This window comes from Vanellus vanellus, assembly GCF_965231255.1.
Source record: "Vanellus vanellus genome assembly, chromosome: 1".
Classification (NCBI taxonomy): Eukaryota; Metazoa; Chordata; class Aves; order Charadriiformes; family Charadriidae; genus Vanellus; species Vanellus vanellus.
In genome coordinates, this window is record NC_138905.1 from 180,769,575 (window position 1) to 180,792,093 (window position 22,519).

General features: G+C 37.6%; 1 protein-coding gene across 1 annotated transcript in view; it reads left to right on the top strand.

Annotated features, from left to right (window-relative positions):
* Positions 1–22,519, top strand: part of PCDH9 (protocadherin 9) — a gene marked incomplete at its 3' end in the record, with an annotated part of 691,174 nt that overhangs the window by 293,628 nt on the left and 375,027 nt on the right. The gene's annotated exons all lie outside the window — the stretch shown is intronic.

Sequence of the window (22,519 nt, forward strand, 5' to 3'; positions counted from 1 at the left end):
GGATCTTTTATTTCTTCACTATAATTAAAAGATCAGTAGTTCGTTACACTTGGATTCTTCATAAATGAAGGCAATGTTACAGAATTTTCGCAGATATTGCAGCATCTTCACAGGAAGGTATAATCCTATGCAAGAATCCATGCAGAACTGTGTCACTTCTAGACTGTGTGCTGATGCAGTACAGCCTCTCACAGGCTCTCTAAATGAGCAATTAAATGCTGTGCTGTCCTGTCAGTTCTCTAGTATATATACACTACTGTGCTGTTGAAGTGTAAAAATGAACAAAGGAAATTATCCTTGCTAATGCCTATTAATGATCAGCCATAAACAAGTCTCATAGTTTTGCTTATGACACTGTTGTTAGTACTACCTGATTTGACAGGTTACAGCTGTATTTTATTTTTATTTCTGTGCAAGAGCCTCCTATACTATTTCAGTGGGAGAAAATCGAAAATTATGCTGGGGTAATGATGCCACTGTATTACAGCCAAAAAGACTAAATTCTTTTGAACACAGAAATTTCTTGCTAGGTTTTGTTGTGTTGTTGGTTTGTTGTTTGGTTTTTTTTGTTGGTATTTTTTTTTTTTTTTTAACCACATAAGAATTGTAATTTTCCTGAAATGAGTGACCAACAGTCTGGAAATCGAAGTGATTTATTGAGGCATACAAATAAGGATTTAATTTTATTCCTTTTAGGCACTGAAATGTCAGACATATATTGCAGGTTGTGTGAGGCTAGATGGGAGAAACGGGCATTGAACCTCAGTCTCTTAACTCCTTATTTGCTGGGAGTGAGACACGAGGCTGTTCAGAGTCCCTTATGTTTTGATCCATTAGTTTCAGAGAGGTTTAGCTGATTAGAAAGTTTGTGTACACACATTTCAGTTGTGTGATTCAGACAGCTTAACTTCCACAGTCACTCTGTGACAACATCTGTACAAACTGTTTGAAGAGGCCAAAATTAAGTATTCGGTGTCCAGGTAACCAAGGTTCTTCAGAATCAGTGTTTAACTTTTGAAATTGAGCTAAACCTTTGGGGATACCAAAGTACAGCAGGCTTTATTCCTCAGGCAAGGTTATGATTTCTGGTGTCTGGGTTGTTGGTTTCTTTTTTGTTGTTGTTGTTTTTGTTTTGTTTTGTTTTGTTTTGTTTTTTTAATACATGATCCTAGTGGAAAAGGAGAGGAAAAAAAACTAAGAAGTTTGATTAATGGAAGAAGCTTAGAAAGAGCTAAGTTTGAGGACTGATCTCAGAGCTCTTAGGCTGGAAAAAATGTCCCATTAATTTTACTGGGAGTTTTGACTGCACAAGGACTTTCAAGATCAAGTGCTTTCTTATTCATTAAAGGATAGAAGGTAATTAGAAATAAAGCACAGAAAAGATTTTATATAGTATTGCTTTTGTCAGCTGAAAAAATCCATATTATTGTAGGAGTTTTAGGCTAATCTCTCTCCCTTTCTTGCATAAAGTGATGACACAGTAGGTTGTTTTCATTACTCTTAGAGGTCTGTGGTTCTATCTGTTCATTTTATTGGGAAAAAGCAATTGGCAAGTTTTTTCTGTGTTATCTTCCTTGCTGTTGGATTGCAATCTCATCTATGATGCTGACTTTGTCATTTCCCTCCTCCATCGAAACTGTTTAGCTGAAGATATTCCCACAACATTTTTGTTTGTAAATGTTGGATGATAAATGAAACAAAAAGCCAGTGTGCATTTTGGTTGAAGGATTTTGCCGATGTCAGCTCTTGAAATAGAGGAACAATTGGAAAGAAAAAGATAAAACTGTACTAAGTTTTACAGAAACAAATCTTGCATGTTCTATGATACCTTAAATTATGTTGACTTTTGAACACCTTTTAGGGAAGAAGCTATATATAATTAAGACCTCTTGAACCCAGCCCTGAATTTTAAATGTGTGGTAGTCATGAGCCATTTCAGAAATCATGAATTTAGGTCATCAGCTGATGGGAGTACTTTCTACACTGACCTCAGAGACAAGGGACTCACCTCCTGTTAGAACTTCAAACTGTTCTTTGTAATATTTAAAAAAGTCTTATGTTACTCGTTTTTTACAGCTACTTTTTTTTTTCTTCCTTCCCCCTCCCCCCCAATCAAAAACTTTCTTTCCCTCAGCTTCTAGCTGTAGTTTATTTGGGTTAATAATACAGTCCAAGTTTAATTCCAGTTGGAATTCCACTAGTTGTAAGACTGAGAGCAGGAGCCACTCTCTTTACAGCTTTCTGCCATGTGCTGGTGGGCACAGGGAAGCTGTAGAAGGATGAGCCAGAGAGGCTGTTCTGAAGCTGTTGCTTCCCTGGTTCTCTTTTCTGGCCCTGCAACGCATAATGACCTTAACCATTCCCAAAAGCACGGCAAAACGAGAAAGACGTATTTCACTTCTGATGTAGCAGTATTCTGATTTTTGAGAAAGTAGCTATGTCAAAAAAAGGCATAGATTTTAATGATGCTATGCATTTCTCTTTTCAGTCTGCAATTGTTATATGAATACGTTTTATTCCTACCTGTTCCTGTTTTATTTTCATGGTATCCCTTAGCTTTCAACTAGCAAAGGGGATGGAGTAAACATTCATTATTTGTTGTAATTGAAATTACTCTTGTGATTCCTTTCCAATTATTTTCAGGAAACAATACTTATTTCTGCAAAGGTGACTTATTTCTGTAAAGGTGACTTTCTAACAAGTAAGAAGGTATTTGGTAACATGGAGTCTGCCTTCAAAAACTCATCACATCATCAAAGTGGATAAAACTGTGCAATGCACATTCTGAAAAGAGAGCTTTATCCACAGGGATTCCTTCTTTGCTTTTTTACCAGTTTAATTCTATTGCCTTTGGGTGAATTGCTCTTCGTTTGTACTCAGGTAAATGAGGAAAACAATCATATGTAAAATATCAGAGGAAATACAGGCAGATTTTAAAATGAGGCATTCTCAGTGGCTTTTACCTTTCTGTTAAGCTATATTTATTAATCTCCATGGATTGTGTAAGTGCCTTTTCACTTAGAGTGTAAGACCAAAAAACATTTCTGCTTGTGTAAAACATTTTGGTTTTGGTTTTTTTTTTCAAATGAAATTTTGGATGACAAAGAAGGGAATTCCCGAAGTTAGTTGGAAATGTGACTTCACGTATAAGAGGAGAATATTTTGGGTAGATTAAATACTTAGGATGACTCTCTGCTTTCAAGGGGATTTCTTTGAACAGCTTTCAGAACTGTGATATAGTTCTCCAAGAACACAGAACTTGTGTGAGATATCTGAGGTACCTGTTGGGAGAACTTTGGAAGAGACGTGTTTTCTGTTGTGAATGAAAGTAATATTTGATGTAAACTTTTCTGAGGATTTTGCTCACTATACAATGGTAAAGGAGCAGATAAACCGTTCTGTACAGAATACTAATGTCCTTTCTGATATGGTGCACAGAGTGCTTGTTTGCAACTTGGGCATATTATTCTACAGAGAATGGGTTTGAAATTGTCTGGCTTTCCAGAAACATTACTCTTAACGTAATGTTCTCTCTCTGGGAAGCTTTCTTTTTTCAAACAAAATAAAACAGTAAAAAGGCCTGGTGCTGGGTTGATACCTAAGTTTCTGACTGTCCTTCCAAATGCATGCTCTGGCTTAGATTGTTCGGAATTATTGTGGCACTATTCTGCTGTCCGGTTGGATAACCAATTCAGCTCCTCTAGGAACAGGCAGCGTTGAAGGTTCTGCAAACTTGGTAACCTACTGAACTTACGCCCTCCAGTTCTTTTACAGTCACACAGACACAGAGACCTTATGGCTCGAGTCCTCGGGGACATGATATTTTGGGGGTGTGTGAGTATTATACTCAGGAGGGAACCTGAAGTACATAGTGCTATTTATATTCAGCAGTTAGTAACAGAGCATGAACATCCATTAATGCTCCCACATTAAACACAGCTTTAATTGCAGTTTTAAAGATCTGCTGGTTTTGCTTTTTAGAGTCTCAGGGTTGATTAATAATATCTTAATAAAAAGCTTAATAGTGCATTAAATGAAAAAAAAAAAAGTTTCTCCTTATTATGAGACAGCGATTTCAGTTGGTAGTTCACTAAACAGAGCAATAAAAACCCCTCTGAAAATCTGTTGCCTGGCTGCAGCAAAATGTTATGCAATCAGCCTTCAGAAGCCAAATTGACATTCAATGTAGCATTTTAAATATTACTATGTATATGTTTGGTAACACTATGCTATGGCCTCTGAATTTGTGAACCCTCATAAAAAGTTATTTATTTATCTTCAACAGAAATTTGCTCACATTTTGCTTTCTCAGTTACCAATATTGGGCCACTGGGGAGGTGGGTTATCTGAAGATCTGTAGCGAGAATGACACATCTGTTTTATTTAAATATTATTGCTTTTTAGGCACTGAATTTTGGAGATATGCCGAAGTACTTGTGGGAGATTTGGGTACCTGACAAACCATGGGTGGTAAGATATCAGATCCACTGAAATAAATAAAATAAATATTTCACTTTACGATAGGTATTTTGGGCCCTGCTGTCACTGAATTCAATGGGCAAAACTCCTGCAGGGCTTGTAAGAAGTGCATTACTGCAAATTTATGCAAGTGCGTTTCCATTCTTTTCAATATTATCACACCGGTGTGAAGTTGAAGTAATGCCTATAGTGAAGTAGAACTGTGCAGTAGCATCTGACAGGGAGAAGAGAGAATTGCTCAGCTGAAGGTCACAATAAGACCTTTTCTCTTATCTTTACTCAGACAAGCTAGCAGTTAGCTATTGCCCATCAGGGTAATTCATGGTTCACAGCTGGGCCTACTGAATAGTACCTTTCTCCAGGCATCCTCTTGTTAGTCTTCTTTAACGCTTGCTCTGGACTCCAACACAGTAAGCCAAGGAAAATAACAATCTCCTTTTGAGCAGCGTGTGGACTTCACAGAAAATGAGTCTGGGAGATGCCGTCTGTCCTCCGCTTTCAGAGGCAGTAATCAGAGAAGAACCAAGGTTCGATGCTTTGATTTCTAAAGCTCTGCAGTAAGGAGGAGACATGGTCTATTTAGATGCACAGTTTCTTCTCTGTGCAGAATTCCAGTCTAGTCCGTTGGTTTCCATGCTGTTTTTTCTGTGTGAAATAAAGGACTGCAATATCTGTCCACTACCTGTGCTTTTCAAAGAGAATCTCTCTAAAATTAATACCAGAAAACTCCATGTAGAAGTTCAGAACTTCCAATTGTTTTAAAGCTTAAAAGTAATAAATGCAAGTTAAATTTTGTTGCATCTTCTGATGCATTTAGTTACATTTGTTCAACTATTCAACCTACAAGATTACAGTAAAAAGTTGCTTCCTTTATAATATAGGCCTCTTTCCCCAAAACTAAGCACTCTGTGGCAAGCTACATCAGAAGAAGAAAATTTCCTGGAAACTGGAGTTTCCAGTATCAGACGTTAAATTTAAAACTATATTTTCTAACTACCTACTGGGTACTTGGCTTTTTAGCCTTAATAATAGGCTATTTTAGCCTGGATATAGGAATTTCAGAGATAAGGGAATTGCTTTCATTTTTTAGTATAAAGTATTCTGAATAAACTTTGTTGAATCTCTGTTAGCGTACTATAAAATTTCTATAGATACATAAATCTAGTTATCTATCTTATCTGTCTCCTCTCTAATGATAGAGAATGCTGTGGTTATATATTAATTTAGTAACACAAGACTTCTGAAGGAAACTTTGAAAATCCATCATACACAGTTAGGACAAAGTAATTTTAAGCAAACACAATAATAAGTGGGATTCACAGTTGGACTAGATGATCTTTGTAGGTCCCTTCCAACTGAAATTATTCTATTCTATTCTATTCTATTCTATTCTATTCTATTCTATTCTATTCTATTCTATTCCATTTAGGTGCCTATAGCTATTATAAATTCCTATTAAGGCAATGGAGAATGGTTAGACCACACTAAGGTGGATTCAGGCAATGGAGTACCATATGAGACTAAACATGCACTTAAGCTCTTAGCTCAGTTTTGGGATGTCTTTTTTTGTATAAGTACTAGAGTGTAATGTTTTAGCAAAAGCTGTCACTTCTAATATTTTATTTCATTGGATATTAATTACAAAATAAAAAGTCTTGATGTGCTGTTTTATTTAAAGCTCTAACAACAATATATATGTAATGCTTCAAGGTCGAGTCCACTTTTTTGAGGGAAAGTGTGTACATTACATTGTAAAAGCTGGTCTTTCAAGAGTTACAGGTGTTAGAGAAATCTTTTTCATGGAAGTTGGATCTTAATTACTGGGAAGTAAGTTCTAAAGTAACTAAACAGGAAGAAAGTTCTAAGCTTTTAAGCTAATTTCTGGAAAATTTTGTGGAATTCTCTCAGTCTTTTCATCTAGGTTCAATGCTTCAAGAGAGTTAAACAAGTGAGTAAACTATTTCCCCTGCTTGTTCTAGGTTTTAAAAAATGTGAAAATTTATTCTCTTTTCTCTACCAGCTGATATTGGGCATGGAAAACTTAGGGCGCTTTTTTTTTTTTTTTTTTTTTTTTTTTTAAAACAGCAGCCTGGCTAATCAGTTTAATTAAAGCTTCTTTTCCATCCAAGTAAATGTTAGGCTTTGAAAAAAATCCTCCAACCCTTTACTTATGGAAAGCATTTTCAGTATTTAAATTTATTTTTGTTATTTTAATATTGGTAGATCTTCATAGTCTGAGCAATGACTGAGTAATGTTGATGATCTGCTCATTTTGCAATGCATTATGTATTGTATTCTTGCTTTTTTAAAAGAAACAGTTGAATTACCTGTGAGTACTTTGATCATCTAAATAGCAGTTACACAATCTCTTTCTAAAGGATTCTTGGCAAAGCAAACGTCCGTTAACACTGTTTGTAACAGAAACTAAAAAAAAAAAACTCTTAAAAACAGGTTTCAGACCTAACGTTTTTTCTATTTTGTGAAGTTAAATTTTAGTCATTGCCTTTAATATTGGTGGGAGCTGGACCTAAAGTTTAAATGCAGAAGTTCTTAGGTAAGCGTCTGGTGTACCTGATTAAGCAGCGGTTCAGGCAGCATGATTTTGTGGGGGAACTGGGCTGAGGTGGGATGGATGCAGGAATGGAAACACAGCACTCAGAGATGAATAATCTAAAACATATTTAGCATATGGGAGAGATGGTAGCGCGTGGGTAGCAATTGGTCTTTTAAGAAACCTATTCTACAACACACGCACATGCATGAACACACGCACATATAGACACCAGACAAAGCTGTGTTTCCTCCAGCCCAGTTCAGACCAGCATGCAGGGGTACAGGACGCTCACTCCAACTGTGCAGCATGTCTGTGTCCTGGTTCTCAGCCGGACTCCTGTGTGCGTGGTCCAGGCTCAGCCTTCTATGTGATTCCGGATGCCCATGGATGTGTTCACTCAGGAGGAGTTATTGTCTTAACTTTATTGCTTTATAAATCATGTTGTTGGCGTAAACCACTATAAGCCAAGCTAGTGAGTCGTGTGGCCTTACTAGTCACGTAGCCTCAGGCCAATCTCCTTGATATCATCCGTATGTAAGACCAACTAGCAGTTGTCACTGAGGTTCCTGTCACTCTGATCTCCCAACCCAAATGTGTTATGGAAGTGTGAAGTCAGCAACAATTATGTGATGGAGTTCAGCTAATGCAGCTTTGTTTTCTATCTCATACCAGGTTAATTTTGTTATTTGCAGATGGACAGATGTAGCATGGTCCCATTTATCTGAGCAATGCTTTTGGGTAGACTTTATCTTGTGACTTGTGATCAAAATGATCCCTTCTAGGAATATTGGCATTGATAACGTTAACATCTGTTCCTTTGGGATGGAGACGCCCCCTCCCACCCAACACATGAACACACAAATCTGGCAGTTTGCATGTATAAGAGGGAGAAAAACCACATGGAATAATCAAAAGCAGAAGGCAGATTTGTGAAGGATATATTGAGAGCATGAAGCTTATGACTGAGCTTGTCCTTAGGTAACAGAATCTTTCTTTGAGAGAGGAAGGAGACACAGAGCTGTAGGAAATGGGCTAAATAAGAATCTGAGACTATTCAAAAATCTCATTTGATATGTTCCATATAAATTACTTGTTTTCCAAACAGCAGATCATGCAAGAATAGGTTTCTTTTTCCCTGTAAAAAGAAAAGAAAAAAAAAATTGCTTTTTCTCTGCTGTTCAAGCTAGATTATAATAATTGCTTGAGTCAGAATTCTGAGAAGAGGAATGCTCTGTACATTTTATTTTTTGGAGTCTGTATATACAGATATTGTTATTAACCCTGGCAGAAGTTTTCACAATTTTTATTTTGTTCTGATCATAACTCTCTATGCCTACTAGCTAGTAAAAGTCTCTTAATGTGAATGTAATTCAGGGATGTTGGACAAACACAGATCTTTGTAATTTGATTTTATTATAACTTTGTTTTCGAAAGTGCCGTGTTTAGTTTAGAACTGTCACTAAAATTACTTGAATCAAAATAGATGCTGGTCAATGAGGTACTACTCTTGTCTCAAATGTGGTTGCAGTGAAACTGAGCAACTTCAGGTTTATATAAAAATAAATGTTTACACACACATTTTTACTTCATTTTTCTCCCTAATTAGTAGCATGCAATGTACCATTCTGATTTTTGATTCACCCCTTTGGTGCCTGCACCTCCCCTTAGGGATCCCAGCTGTTTTTCTCTCCTGCTGTAATTGAAATCAAACTTGTTCCAGCCTGTAATTGATAGTGAATCTAACCATCTAATGCTTTCTGTGAGACAGATGCACAGCAGAAGCACATGAAGCGGCATATGGAAAACCAAGTGCCCTACTGGGGTGAAGATAGATCCATTCTTGTTTTGTTATACGATGTTCCAATAATGTCATCAACTAGTTCACCTACATTTTAGTAAGTTAAGAGTGTATACGTGTAGAAAATCTGAAATATATGCAATGAATTAATTGAAATGGTTAGGCCAAGTCTCTCTGTTCTTGGAGAAATGTGCCTCCAGACTGCTCTTACATACTATCTTCTTTGCCTTCTCTTTTCTCCTGCGATGTTAAGAAAAAGTATTGTAGTGTCTGGCTGAGTGTTGTTATGACAGGTCTAATGGCTCATATGGGAATGTAAATCTAGATGTTCTCTCTCACCCTTGTTTTGGCATCTAGTGCAAATCATAATCTTGTATAAAGAGTGCATGTTTTTGTCTCTGGGTGAAGACATTTGTGAGGAATCTGCCATTGGAAGCGGGTTGGTGCTGTCTGTAAGTACTTCAACATATTCCTGTTTTTCTGTCTCTCTCAAACTAAAAATGCTTTCATTCCTAGAGAATAAAGCAATAAGGCATTCTTTTATCCTATATGTCTGTCTCTGTCTCTGTATATAGTATATAAGGAAAAAGAATGTCAGTCATGAATTTTTATATTTAAGTAATATTTTAAAATATGTGGGGTTTTTCGTGTTTTTTTTTTTTTCTCTCTCTGCTGGGGATCTACTCTAGTTCCTGCGCTAGAAGGGTTATATAGTTTTAATAGTGTTCTACCTCTAGCTTCTCCTCATGATACAATATACAGTAATTAAATATAGAACTAAAGAGTTGTAGTGAATAATAACTTTGTTGGCTGCTGGATTTCTTGAGATATTTTTGAGGCATATTTTCTTAGCAGAAATAATGTAATAGTCCCCTGTGTGGATTTCCTCATATCTGGTTTTGAAAGGAGCCTCATGTGTTCCTTCCAGTGCTACTGATAACGAGGTGTTATCAGTACATCTGAGTCAGACAGACTACGGCTTTGAGTGATTGCATCTGTAACTAAGACTGAAGACCTAGCTTAACTCAAAATTGCACTTATTCTGTACTGTTCCTGACTCTAAGTATGGTTGCCCTGTGTAAAGTTCAGCAGGATTTCTCCTGGGGTAGCCAAGTTCCTTTAGGTATATCTAAATAAATATTAGCTTTCTGGTGAACACTTATAAAGAGATTTAGAGGAAAGCTAGTTATTCTGTAACTCCTCAGATTATACCTGGTTTCTCAGGGACCTGAGGAAAAATAGAGGTGAAATTAACTTCTTTACGCTGTTCACAGTCACAGTGGGAATTATTCTCATTAAATATTTATCCATCATGGAGGAGGAAAAGAGTTGGGTAATCAAACAGTTGGTGTTAATTTAAATGTCATAACCACAATTAGAAAAAAACTTCATTGCAATCAAATTTTATTGTGATTTCCCAGTCTGCGTTCTGAGAATATCCTTCACTCAAGGATTTCCATTCTGTGGGAAGAGAGTACAACATGGGTTTGACTCAACTTTCCTGAGCTTTTTCCTCTTTCTCAAAATTTCATAAACTTTCTGTGAGTCAGTGATTGCTTTATAAGATATACTAGATTAATTTGGGGTTGTCAGTTAATTCCTGCAAATAGATTTGCCTCCAACTTGATCACCATCTGTCCTGAAAGAATGATCTGAAGCCACTAGCTGTACTTTCTGTGTGACCATAATGAAATGAATACAAATGACAGCAGAGGGAGAAGTTTTTTTCTTGGTTGTGGTGGTTGTTTTTTTTTTTTTTTTAAATCTTCTGCTTGTTTGTTTGTTTTTGTGAAGATGAAGCTCATGTACAAAGTAGTGCAGTTTTTTGATGTTATTACAACTCATTTCATACTGTCTCTGTCAGATTATTTATCTGATGCTATTTCTAATAGCATCATCAGAACACTTTAAGTGGTTAAAAATAGTTCTAATATTAAAATGTGTAATGTTTAAACAGATAAGCTTTGATGTATGATTAGCTTTTCTGTGTATTACACAGAAAAAAAGATTTATTATCCATTGAAATGTTATATAAAAATGAAAAGTATATATATAAAAGTATATATAAATATATTAAGGCTAGGGCTGCCATCATTCTTAATAGTCTTGCTATATGCATGAAGTACTGTTCTATTATCATGGAGTATTCTGAGTTGGACGGGACCTTCAGAGGTCATTTGATACAATGTCCTACCCAAAGAGGGATAATTTAGATCAGGTTGTTCAGGGCTTTGCCAAATCAAGTTTTGAATTTCTCCAGGGCTAACTCCAAGGCTTGCCACGGCCTTGCTGGACAGCCTGTTTCAGGTTTTGATCATCCTTGTGATAATTTTTTATTTCACATCAAATTAGAATTTTTCTTCTTGCAGCTTGTCTCTGTTGCTTCTCATCCTATCACTGTGCAAAAAGAGTCTGGCTCCATATTCTCCAGGCCTTCCCATTAAGTGGCTAAAACTGCAATATCTTTCCCATCTTGACAGTGAGCACATGCAGCTCTCAGAGGCCTTCGTTTTACTCTCTTTGCCTCCTGACCAACTTGGTGACCCTTTGCTGAGCTTACGCCAGTGTTTTTCCTGTACTTGAGAGCTCAAAACTGGGCACATCATTCCACATGCAGTCTCATACATGCTGAATAGAAAGGAAAACTTGCCTCCCTGAGCTTTCTGGATACATTTTTACTGATGCAGTCTCTCCTTTGGTTAAGTACACACTGCTGACACATGCTGAAATGGTTGTCCACTAGGTCAAATAGGTCTTTTGCTGCAAAGCAGCACCCCTTTTGCACTAAGGTAGCCATCCCATCACAGAAGCTAATCGGGCTGGTAAAGCACACTTTGCCATTGGTAAATGCATGTAGACTGTTTCCAGTCTCCTCCTCCTCCTTTAGGTGACTGGATGTGGCTTCCAGGAAGATTTGTTGAGAAGTGAGACTAGTCTGACTGGCCCGCAGTTCCCCTGATGATCCTTCTCCTTCTCTTTGAAAATGCACAATTTTTCCAGTCATCAGGAACCTACTCTGATCACCCAGATCTTTGTAAGACCATAGACAGTGGCCTTTCAATGACATTATCGGGCTTCCTTGGCACTGTTGGAGGCGTCCCATCTTGTCCTATGCCCAATTTATTTAATTGTTTTCTACCTTGATCTTCTACTATGGGTAATTCTTCAGTCTCCTAGATCTTGGCACAGGCTCAGAGGATCTGGGAGGCTTAAGGCAGTCCTTACCAGTAGAAACTGAGGCAAAGAAGGCATCTAATACCTCAGCTTTTTCTGCGTCCTTTGCTGCTAGGTTCCCCACCACTCTGAGTGGTGGCCCAACATTTTTCTTTGTGTTCCTTTTGCTGATGGTATAAGTTTCTTTTTATTCTTCACAGTCCTCACTAGTATCAACTACAAGAGAGTATTTGCTTTTGTAATTCATCTGAGCTCAGTCAGGATTTCCACATTATCCACACTGACCTTATGCTGTGCTTGTTCAGGTTCCTGGGCATCACGCTGGCCTTTTCTTGTGCTCTGAGGAAGTTGTCGATGATCAATCAACTCTCCTGAGCTCCTTTACCCTCCAGAACAGTCTTCCATTAGCTCCCACCAAGCAGATCCCTGAACATTTTAAATCTGCTTTTCTAAAATCTAGGTTTGGGTGGGGGTTTTTTTGGTGTGGGGTTGTTTTTGGTTTTGTTTTGTTTTGTTTGTTTGGTTTTTTTTGTTGGTTGGGGTTTTTTTAAGCAATAGGTCCGACTGAGTGTCTCCTCTGGTCAATTTGTCAGCCACCTGTACACCAGTTTTTTTTTTTTTTTTTCCAGAAATTTCTTGAAATTTTTGTTCTCCACCATTTTGCCCTTTCAGAAGATATTGGGGTGGGGTGGTTCATATCCCCCCTGAGAACCACCCTTGTGATTGTGAGGCTTTCCACAGTTTTCTAAAGCAAGCTTAATTTCCTCTTCTTGACAAATCAGTCTTTGTCAGACATTCATTGCTGCACCCACCCTGTTCTTGACCCATCAGCTGTGGACTGGTTGGTCGCCTGCTCCAGTGCAAAGCTCCATGAATACGAACTGCCTTTTTCCGTAGAGAGCAACCTTGCCCTGAGGAGCCTGTGTGTGTTCCCTATGATTCGTTTTCCACTCTGCATGTGTTTGCATACAGGCACTTGAGGTGAACCCCCCTAAGCTACGTTGTGTTCACAGGGGATGTTCCTCATGTGTCATGCTTACCCTTTAGCATTTTCTCACTTTCTTCTATCCTTCCTTTAAGTCTCAGATATTGTGTCCACCATCTCCAGATGTTGAAAGCCACTTTCACTAGATTAGCAAGCCTCTCTGCAAGGCTGGGTCTTGCCCCACTTTATTAAATATACCATGACATAGAAATATTTTGATGTGTATGTTTAATGTGTTCATAAAAAATATCTATGCATATATTTAGTGTCTGCCTGTGCTTAAAAGCTGTATGCAAGTTCATGAATAGAACAGACACTTTGTATATATTATTATGCATTTGCACACAGCAAGAGAAAGAGAATGTAAAAAACTTCTTAAAGTACTGAATAATTATCTTTTTGTTTGGGCGTATTGTCTTCAGCTTTTTATCCCCTACATGCTTTACTGGCACTCTTATCTTTCAGTCTGATTTTTCAAATGGTACAATGTGGGTTTTGTTTTGGTTTCTTTTTTTTTTTTTTTTTTTTAACATCATTGAAGTGTGAAACAGAAAGCAGTCATACATATGCCTGGCCAATTTGATGGTGATGGTTTATTCTTCTTTGTGAAGAAGGTGTTGAAATGTTTTGGAAAGGCTGGTCCTGCATAGTGATTCAAAACACAGGAGTTAAAGAGATACAAAAACTTTCCTGTTCCTTTCTTCCAGAACTATAATTATACACAAAATAAATTTAAAAAATCATCAGGATATAGTATGATAAACACATTTGAACTTTAGTACTGAATTGTACTATCAAAAAGGATATTTTAAAATACTCCCACAGATTTATTTTTTTAAAAAAGCTTTTTTTTCTTTGCAGAACAAAAAGATCATTTTCATGTATCTGAGTATTTTGAGGAAGATACATCTATTATTTAATGTTACTAAGATGCCAGTCTTTTTTAGGAAAGAGGATGCTGTAGAGGTTATCCAAGCGGTTTTGTTTGGTAGTATATTTGTATGAGAAGCCTCGTGGACATTCCTGTTTGTATACCATTGTTTACACTATTTTGTTTTCATAAACCAATAATTATCATTGTAGGTGGGAGAGGCGAGGAAGTATGCATGAGGACAGTTCTTCACAAGTTTTCTTCAGCTGTCTTATACCTATAAAAATAAATTTACTTTCCATACTGAAGGAAATGCTTTCAGTTGCATTTTCCCTTGGAGGAGGACAGAATTACAAAGAACATCATGTTCCATAATTCAAAGGTTTTATGATCTACCATTAAATGCAAAAGTGGAGTAGGATAAAAAAAGGGTACAACTGTGATTCACAATAATATCAATTTTACTCTTTTTTGGAGGGATGTGCATTTCCTTTGATTGAACATTATAGTGTCACAAAAATAATTTTTTTTTCTATTGATGTTTACTTGAGGTGTTGTTTCTTAGGTATCCTTAATTATATGCTTTATATTGGGTAGTTGACTGTATTAGAGAGCATGCAGCATACTTTATAGTATCTCAACTGTCAGCAGACCTCATGTTTAGACAAGTGAATGAAGTCTTAGTACTTCACTGCCTGTAGCTGGAGCTTAGACACCTATATTGTGGATCCTTAACTTTGAGTGTCTGAGCCTGCAGTTCAAACACAGGCTTGAAGTTCATCCTGGATTTTTGCTTTGGTTTGGTTTGGGGTTTTTGTTTGTTTGTGGGTGTTTTGTTTTGTTTTGTTTTTCCAAATCATATGCAGTGAATTTGTTAAAGAAACTTGGGAAAAGATTGAAGTGTTGTCTGGATGCCTAACATTTTTGTCCATCTTTTTTGTGCCATGTGACATGAGATTATGTCCTCAGCAAAACCTGTAAAAAACAGCTCACATGATTGTCACTGAGGGCAGAATTTGATAAGCTTTCAAATGCAGAAATTGAATAAGGACATGAAATGTCAGTGTAGGCTAGCAAGAGTGTCTTGTGGGGATAAACAGAAGTGATACATAAAATGTAATTCAGCACCATCTTTGTCAATGACTGAAGAAGCATAGATAAGGATACCTTTATCCTGATTAAAGGCATCAGACATTTGCCATTGACCTTCAATTTACCGACTCTATTTGACTGAACTGGAAGTTGGCCAAGAATGTGCTGGTGATTCCTCTCATCTGTAGAAATTTAGTCTGTTCTGGGTAAAAGCTTTGTTACTATTCCCTTCACCAGGGTGAGATACACAGACATTAGTTAATAGCTTTAAAAAGTTTTCCTCATTTGTGATGATTCACCTGATTTGAGCAGAGTGGGATCAAACACTTGTAGAGAATTTAGTAGCCTCTGAGGATCCAAAATATGAATAAGAAAGAGGTTTCAGGTTTTGCATGCATGATGTATAAGATTAATTGTTTCTGCTTTAGGATTAATGAGGCTTCATGGATAGGGATAGAGTGGATAAGCAGTCAGTGATCTGTGATCTTTGTAGGAAAGGAATGAAAAGTATTTTATTCTGAAATGTTTCAACAGTGCTGATTCTTTTAAATCAATTTTCTGTGTTTCATACAGTGCTGTTTTGAGCTGTCATATTTCTTATATATTGCTGCACTGTAAACCCTCACAGACTGGACCTTCCTTTAGAAGATTGGGTATATACGCTTGGGTACGTGAATGTAGCAATCAGGAAATAGCACAAAGTGAAATGGCTGTTACTGCACGTTCTTCAGCATGACAATGTACTGCAGATCACAGGGATTTTTTACAAGAGGGGTGGTTTTTTATTATTTTTTTCCCTTCTTTTTTTTTTCTTCTCCAGATGATCTCCACTGTGCTTTTTTTATTATACCATTTGATTGTTAGAAACAGTAAATTCATTAATAAATACCCTTCGCTCACTAAATAATTCCTTAACATACGAATCATTACATTTTGTTTCATGCTCTTTCTGTTTCCCCTTCTTGCAAAAGAACAACCTGACCTCTACCAACTTTTGTTAGTTTCAGAATCAGAGGCTTTACAAAGATGAAAGCTGCCAAGTATATTTGCCAGCAATTCATTTGTACACTTTTCGATTTACAGAACCGGCCCTCAATCTCAGTTTTTAATTTGGTTTTTTAGATGAAATCCTATTTGGGGAAATCAATGAGAGGTTAACCAAAGCCTAGGCAGCTGCAGTGGTTAGAAGTCGACAGCTTTGATTGCATGCCAAACTGACACCTAGGTTCAGTTTTTCTGTTTTACTTATTCCTCATTCTTCAACCTTTTGCCATATCACATGACATTATTCTATCAAGCTTTGATACTGGGAGAGGAGAATTATTATGCTGAACAGAGGATCACTTTTTACCTTATACTCTAATTTTACAAAGTCGGAAATATCAAATGAAAAAAATATACAGCAAAAAGAGATATTTAACACAGAATTTCTGACAAGGTTCCAGTTGCTATGCCTGTTGCTCTGACATCCTTCACTGCTGCTGATTTAACTTAGGGTACTGATTAAATCATATCATTGGTGGAAGGTAAAAGGCCAGAGAGGAATTTATACAACACAAAATGATACATACAAAAATACATTATTCATACTTACTGCATACAAAATTAATGAGGGCCAGTTCACGTTTTCCACAAAATTTCTTTACTTTTTTTTTGTGTTAAAAAGAAAAATTAAATGTTCTTGATGCATTAATATGGCAGTTAAACTGAATGTTAGCAATGAAATTAAGAGAGTTAATGTAACATGATGTAAATTTCCCTCTCCCATCTTACTAATGGATTTAAGCAGGGAGAAAGAAAAAAAAAAAACTAAAAAAACTAAAGACAGTTCTCAGCTAAAATGTTATCTACATATAGCCATGTGCATAGGTTATTATTATATACATTATTATTCATGTAAAAGCTAGTATGCAGAGATCAGTTAAGAAAGTGAGCAAAGTATCTCAGGAAGTCACCAACAGGCCTGCTAACAGAACTCTGATTTTCTGTGAGCCTTACAGTGCCCATATCCATTTTACCATGTAAATCCAGCCTCCAGACATCTGTGGTACCAAAAACCAGCTGCTGTAAACAATGTGTAACACAACAGCTTTTGGCAGTGTTACAGAGACAGAAAGCAAAGGCTAGAGAGACAAAATTGAGAGGCCATGATGCTTGGAGAAGGTGGGAGCAATGTGTGCCTGCTTGTAGCAAAGAGCCTTCACTACTATGCATGAAGGTCTCTGACAGATGCACTGCACAGTGCTCACTGTGGCCATGTGTTACGAAAAGTCGCTTTGTGTCAAAGGCAAACGCCTTTTCATAGCTTTGCTCCATTACAGGTATGACTAACATTGAAGGCTCTTTCAGGGAACCTCTTATGTCATGCTTTTATTTTATTCCAGTTGGCTGAATCTTTCCTGCTAGAAGTAGGTCTGAAAGAAGAGTAGGTGTTTGATCTTGCTCTGATTAAAGTCGATGCAAAATTGGTTTTGAGTTTAACAGCACGAGCTAAGTCTATAGAAGGAAACCACTTAAGCCCTTCCAGCACATTTAGAATATTTCCAATGTGAAATGGGAACTCAGAAAGCGAAAGCTTACAGATTTTTACCTAAAATTCCTTTTTGCGCGGCATTCGTTAAGAAACCGGAGATTGCTTTGACATGCTATTATTCACTCTAACTTTGGAGTTTAATGGAATGAAAAGCCAGGAGCAGTAAATTAGATCATCTTTCTGTATTTCTTACTGTACTTTAAATGCTACCTCGATATTAATCCCAGACCATAGTGTGGTTTTCAAATGGTGACCTATAAACTGTGGGTGACCCACTGTTTCAAAAAAGTATGCAAAGGACAACTAAGAAAATCCTAAGAGGTTAAGTTAATTATATTAGTATTGAAATTATTCATTGTTGTCTGTAATTACAGCTGATCTTGTCTTTTCCATATTGTAGTCAAAGGAGGTAACAACTGAAATTAAGCACAGTATCAGCAAGAAGCATTTCTTTGGGTTTGGCGGTTGGGGTTTGTTGGATTTTTTTTGTTTCAAATAAGTGCTTGGCGTGAGAATTTGAATTTTATCTAAGGTTGAAAGTACAACTAAAAATTGGAAAGACTATAGAAACAGTGAGACAACAAATTCCCAGATGTAGATTGGTGTTAAAAGAAGTTAGCATCTAAGCTGTAGAAGGCAATTCAAAGGAAAAACAAAACAAATTACATTACAGCTTTGATGATGAAGAGTCTGTAAGTACCTATTTTTTTCTAGGTAAAATTTATATATCTAACAATATGCCAATGTGAATGCACAGAGACAACACCCAAACTGGCTGAACTACATATTTTATTGTCAGACCTGTGAATTCCAAATCATAGAATCATAGAATGGTTTGGATTGGAAGAGACCTTAAAAATCATCTAGTTCCAACCCTTCTGCCATGGGCAGGGACACCTTCCATTAGATGAGGTTGCTTAAAGGCCCTTCCAACCTGGCCTTGAACAACTCCAGGGATGGGGCATCTACCACCTCTCTGGGCAACCTGTTCCAGTTTCTCACCACCCTCACAGAAAGGAATTTCTTCCTAATATCTAATCTAAATCTACCCTCTTTCAGTTTAAAAACATTACCCCTCATCCTATCACTACAATCCCTGATAAAGAGTCCCTTCCCGTCTTTACTTTAGGTCCCCTTTAGATACTGGAAGGCAGTAATAAGGTCTCCCCAGAGCCTTCTCTTCTCCCGGCTGAACACCACCAACTCTCTCAGCCTGTCTTCATAGGAGAAATGCTCAGGTAGGAGAAGCCCTCAGATCATCTTCATGGCCTTCCTCTGGACTTGTTCCAACAGGTCCGTATCCTACTTATGTTTGGGACTCCAGAGCTGGATGCAATACTCGAGGTGGGGCCTCATGAGAGCAGAGTAGAGGGGCAGAATCACCTCCCTTGACCTGCTGGTCACACTTCTTTTGATGCAGCCCAGGATACGGTTGGCTTTCTGGACTGAAAGCACACGTTGCTGGCTCATGTTGAGCTTCTTGTCCATCAGCAACACCAGGTCCTTCTCCTCAGGGCTGCTCTCAATCCATTCTCCATATTTGTGCTTGGGATTGCCCCAACCAATGTGCACGAACTTGCACTTGGCCTTGTTGAACTTCGAGTTTCGCACAAGCCCACCTCTTAAGCTTGTCCAGGTCCCACTGGGTGGCATCCTTTCCTTCCAGCCTGTTGATTGCACCACACATCTTGGTGTCATCGGCAAACTTGCTGAGGGCACACTCAACCCCACTGTCCATGCTGCTGACAAAGATGTTAAATAGTACTGGTCCCAGTACCGACCCCTGAGGAATACCACTCATCACTGTTCTCCACTTGGACATAGAGCTGTTGACTGCAACTCTTTGAGTGTGACCATCCAGCAAATTCCTTATCCGCCAAGTGGTCCATCCATCAAATCCATGCCTCTCCAATTTAGAGATCAGGATGTCGTGTGGGACAGTGTCAAATGCTTTGCACAAGTCCAGGTAGATAATGTCAGCTGTTCTTCCTTTATCCGCCTATGCTGTAAACCCATTGTAGAAGGCCACCAAATTTGTTAGACACAGTTTGCCCTTAGTGAAACTATGTTGGCTGTCACCGATCACCTCCTTATTCTCCATGTGCCTTAACATAGTTTCCATGATCTTTACAGGCACAGGGGTGAGACTGACTGGCCTGTAAGTCCCCAGGTCTCCCTTTTTTCTCATTTTAAAAATGGCAGGTTTGTGTCCCCTTTTCCAGTCAGTGAGAACTTCACCAGACTACCACAACTTCTCAAATATGGTGGATAGTGGCATAGCAACTTCATCCACCAGTTCCCTCAGGACCCATGGATGTATCTTATCAGGCCCCATGGAGTTATGCACCTTCAGGTTCCTTAGATGGGCTTGAATCTGATCTTCTCCTACAGTGGGTGGTTCTTTAATATATGTTGAGGCGCAAATTGGTTCCCCCTGTGAACAATCCCTGTGAGAGCATATATTGTCCAGCAAGTGGATTTTATGAATTCATAGTGTTTCCTGAATGTGCTCAGTACAGCATGAAGCACCAGCCATCACTGTTTTTGCTTGGAGATGGACGAAGGCAGAGCCAACCTGCAATACATGATTCCAGCACAGCTGTGTGCAGCATTCTGGTGAGACAGAGCGGAGGACTGTCCAGGGAGGAGCATGTGTCATGACCTGTCACATAATGATCACAGTGCACATCCTTTTATTTCACATGTGCAGAATGAAAGTTTTGAACCTATTGTATTTATTCAGTGAAATCATATTTGGCAATGAATCTGGCATCATGGACACTTAGTGCCTTTACTTGAAGCTAGTGTGGTTTCTGTATGGAAGAGAACCCAAGATCTGTGGTGTAAGAAAAGAGACAGAGTTCAAACAAAAGGAATCACGGCTTAGTAGCATATTTCCAGTCATTCTGACGCGTGTGTGCTCTTCATTTTCTGGGTTCAGTTACAATACTGTTATTTTCCCAAAGATTTTAATGCAAAAGCAGTTTTAAAAGAAAGGTATAGAAACCAGGGCAAAAAATTAGGTTGTTAACCTCTAACCTACTTCACATTTAAAAACAAAACACAAAAAAAAAAAACAAAAAAAAAATGGAAAGAAAAAAGAATTTTTTTTGGTAAAAAAATGCATAAAAGTTAAAGGAGAAATGAATTAAATTTTAAACTGTAGTCTCACAGAGATGTTTAGCTCAAGATTGCAGGTATGATCAAGCCCAGGAGAGAAAGATGCATCTGTTGGATGTTTCCAGTTGATCAGCGTAGCTCTTCTCCTTTCTGACTAGCCCTATCTACCTGTCCCAGCACACAGTTGCAAATTCCATTCCAAGGAGCTCAATATATTACAGAATTTAGGTGTGCAGCTTCGTCATGAAGTCTGCCTTGAGACTGGGTACCTAGACACTTAATGTCCTTTACGGGTCTTTACAGAAATCTGCGGCATATTTAGAAACAAATTTTTCATTTGTCGGGTTACAAATTTCTTTTGTAATGCTACTTAAAGATGTGGAAACATGGCATTAGCAAGCTTTTGAACAAAACAAAACCAAAAAAGAGAAACACATGTATTGCTTTTGTATTATTAAAGAGCCTAAGATCTCTGCAATGAACATACCCCCCTACAAGCATTTAATTCTTATGTAATAAGCAATACTGATTTTGAAATAAATTTGATAAGTTGAAATAAAGAACTAACAATCCTAAAAATTGTTTTACGTTTCTACTGCAGTGACTAGATTGAGACCTACAAGTGACTGAAAATTACAAAGTACGTGATCCTGCCCCAAATCTTTATTCTAATGCTGCAGCATTCAGAGGGCCTGAAATCACTGTCTGCAGATTGTGTGCATCTTCCATTAGGTCAATGGCAATTTTTCACATCTTGTGTAATGAGACTCAGGGTGCACAGCTTCAATTCTGCATATATTTTGTTATATTGTGTTATCATGTGATACTTCATGATTCTTTCCCTTGGAGCCAGCTGCTTCTTTATTCTATTTATACAGGTCATGCTGTGTAATCCACAAAGATTCTGTTGTCTTTGCCTCTGTGAGGAAAATATAAATTAGTTTATCATGAAACCAAAATACAGATCAGCACCCCTCATAAGATGAATTCTGAATTGCGAGCGTTAATGATGTTAGGTTTGCAAACACTGGCAGGACATGTCGAAAAATGGACTGCTGTCTGGGCTCTCTGAAACAAGTTAGTGAACCCCAGAATGCTAGCATGAAATCTATGGAAGCTTTACCATGATTTTTGTAAAATGTCAAATTATGCCTGAAGAAAGATGGACAGCTGTAACTCATAAGCACAGTAGGAACAGATGAATTGCAAGGTCAAATTTTGTTCTGGAGTACAGCACTAAGGTTTTTATTTAATTTTTAACTCTACCTGAAGATTAAAAAGTAATGAAATTAGGTTTTCAAGCTTATGCATGAATGTCCATAGAGTGGAAGCACCTTCTCAGAAGTCTCTCTTTTTTTCTCGTGATTTGTAAGTATAGATTATTTGAGGCTATGTCAATGAAGATGACTGAGGAGAGTAAAACTTCTGGGAACGGTGATCATCTGTAATTTTGAAGGAAGGGAATTCATGACCAATTTTCATGCAAGTTTTCATGTGCAAAATTGAAACTCGTACATCAGTTATACAGAATACATTTACAACAGCTCTATCAACCTGCTCTCTTTTGAAAAACAAAATCTGTAAAAATTATATGAGCTGCATAGGGAATGTTTCAGAAAAAAAAAAAATTATATTAAACCCCTTAATATAAGGGTAGGTAATGAACTAAGTAACCACAATTTGATACTTCTGGAAGCTTAGATTAAATGAGCTGACCTCCATTTATGCCCCAGAAAATAAGATATTCTTACTGCCCTTTTGTTTGTTTTTGGCAACCTCTGCCAGGCCAAATGAATGAACTCAGGGACTCCAATATTCCTTCATCCTTCGGATCCCATTTCAAGAATGCTGGATCTGATGCTTGATCCATCAGTTTGGGGCTTGTCACAGGATGTGGATAAAGGAGTAAGATT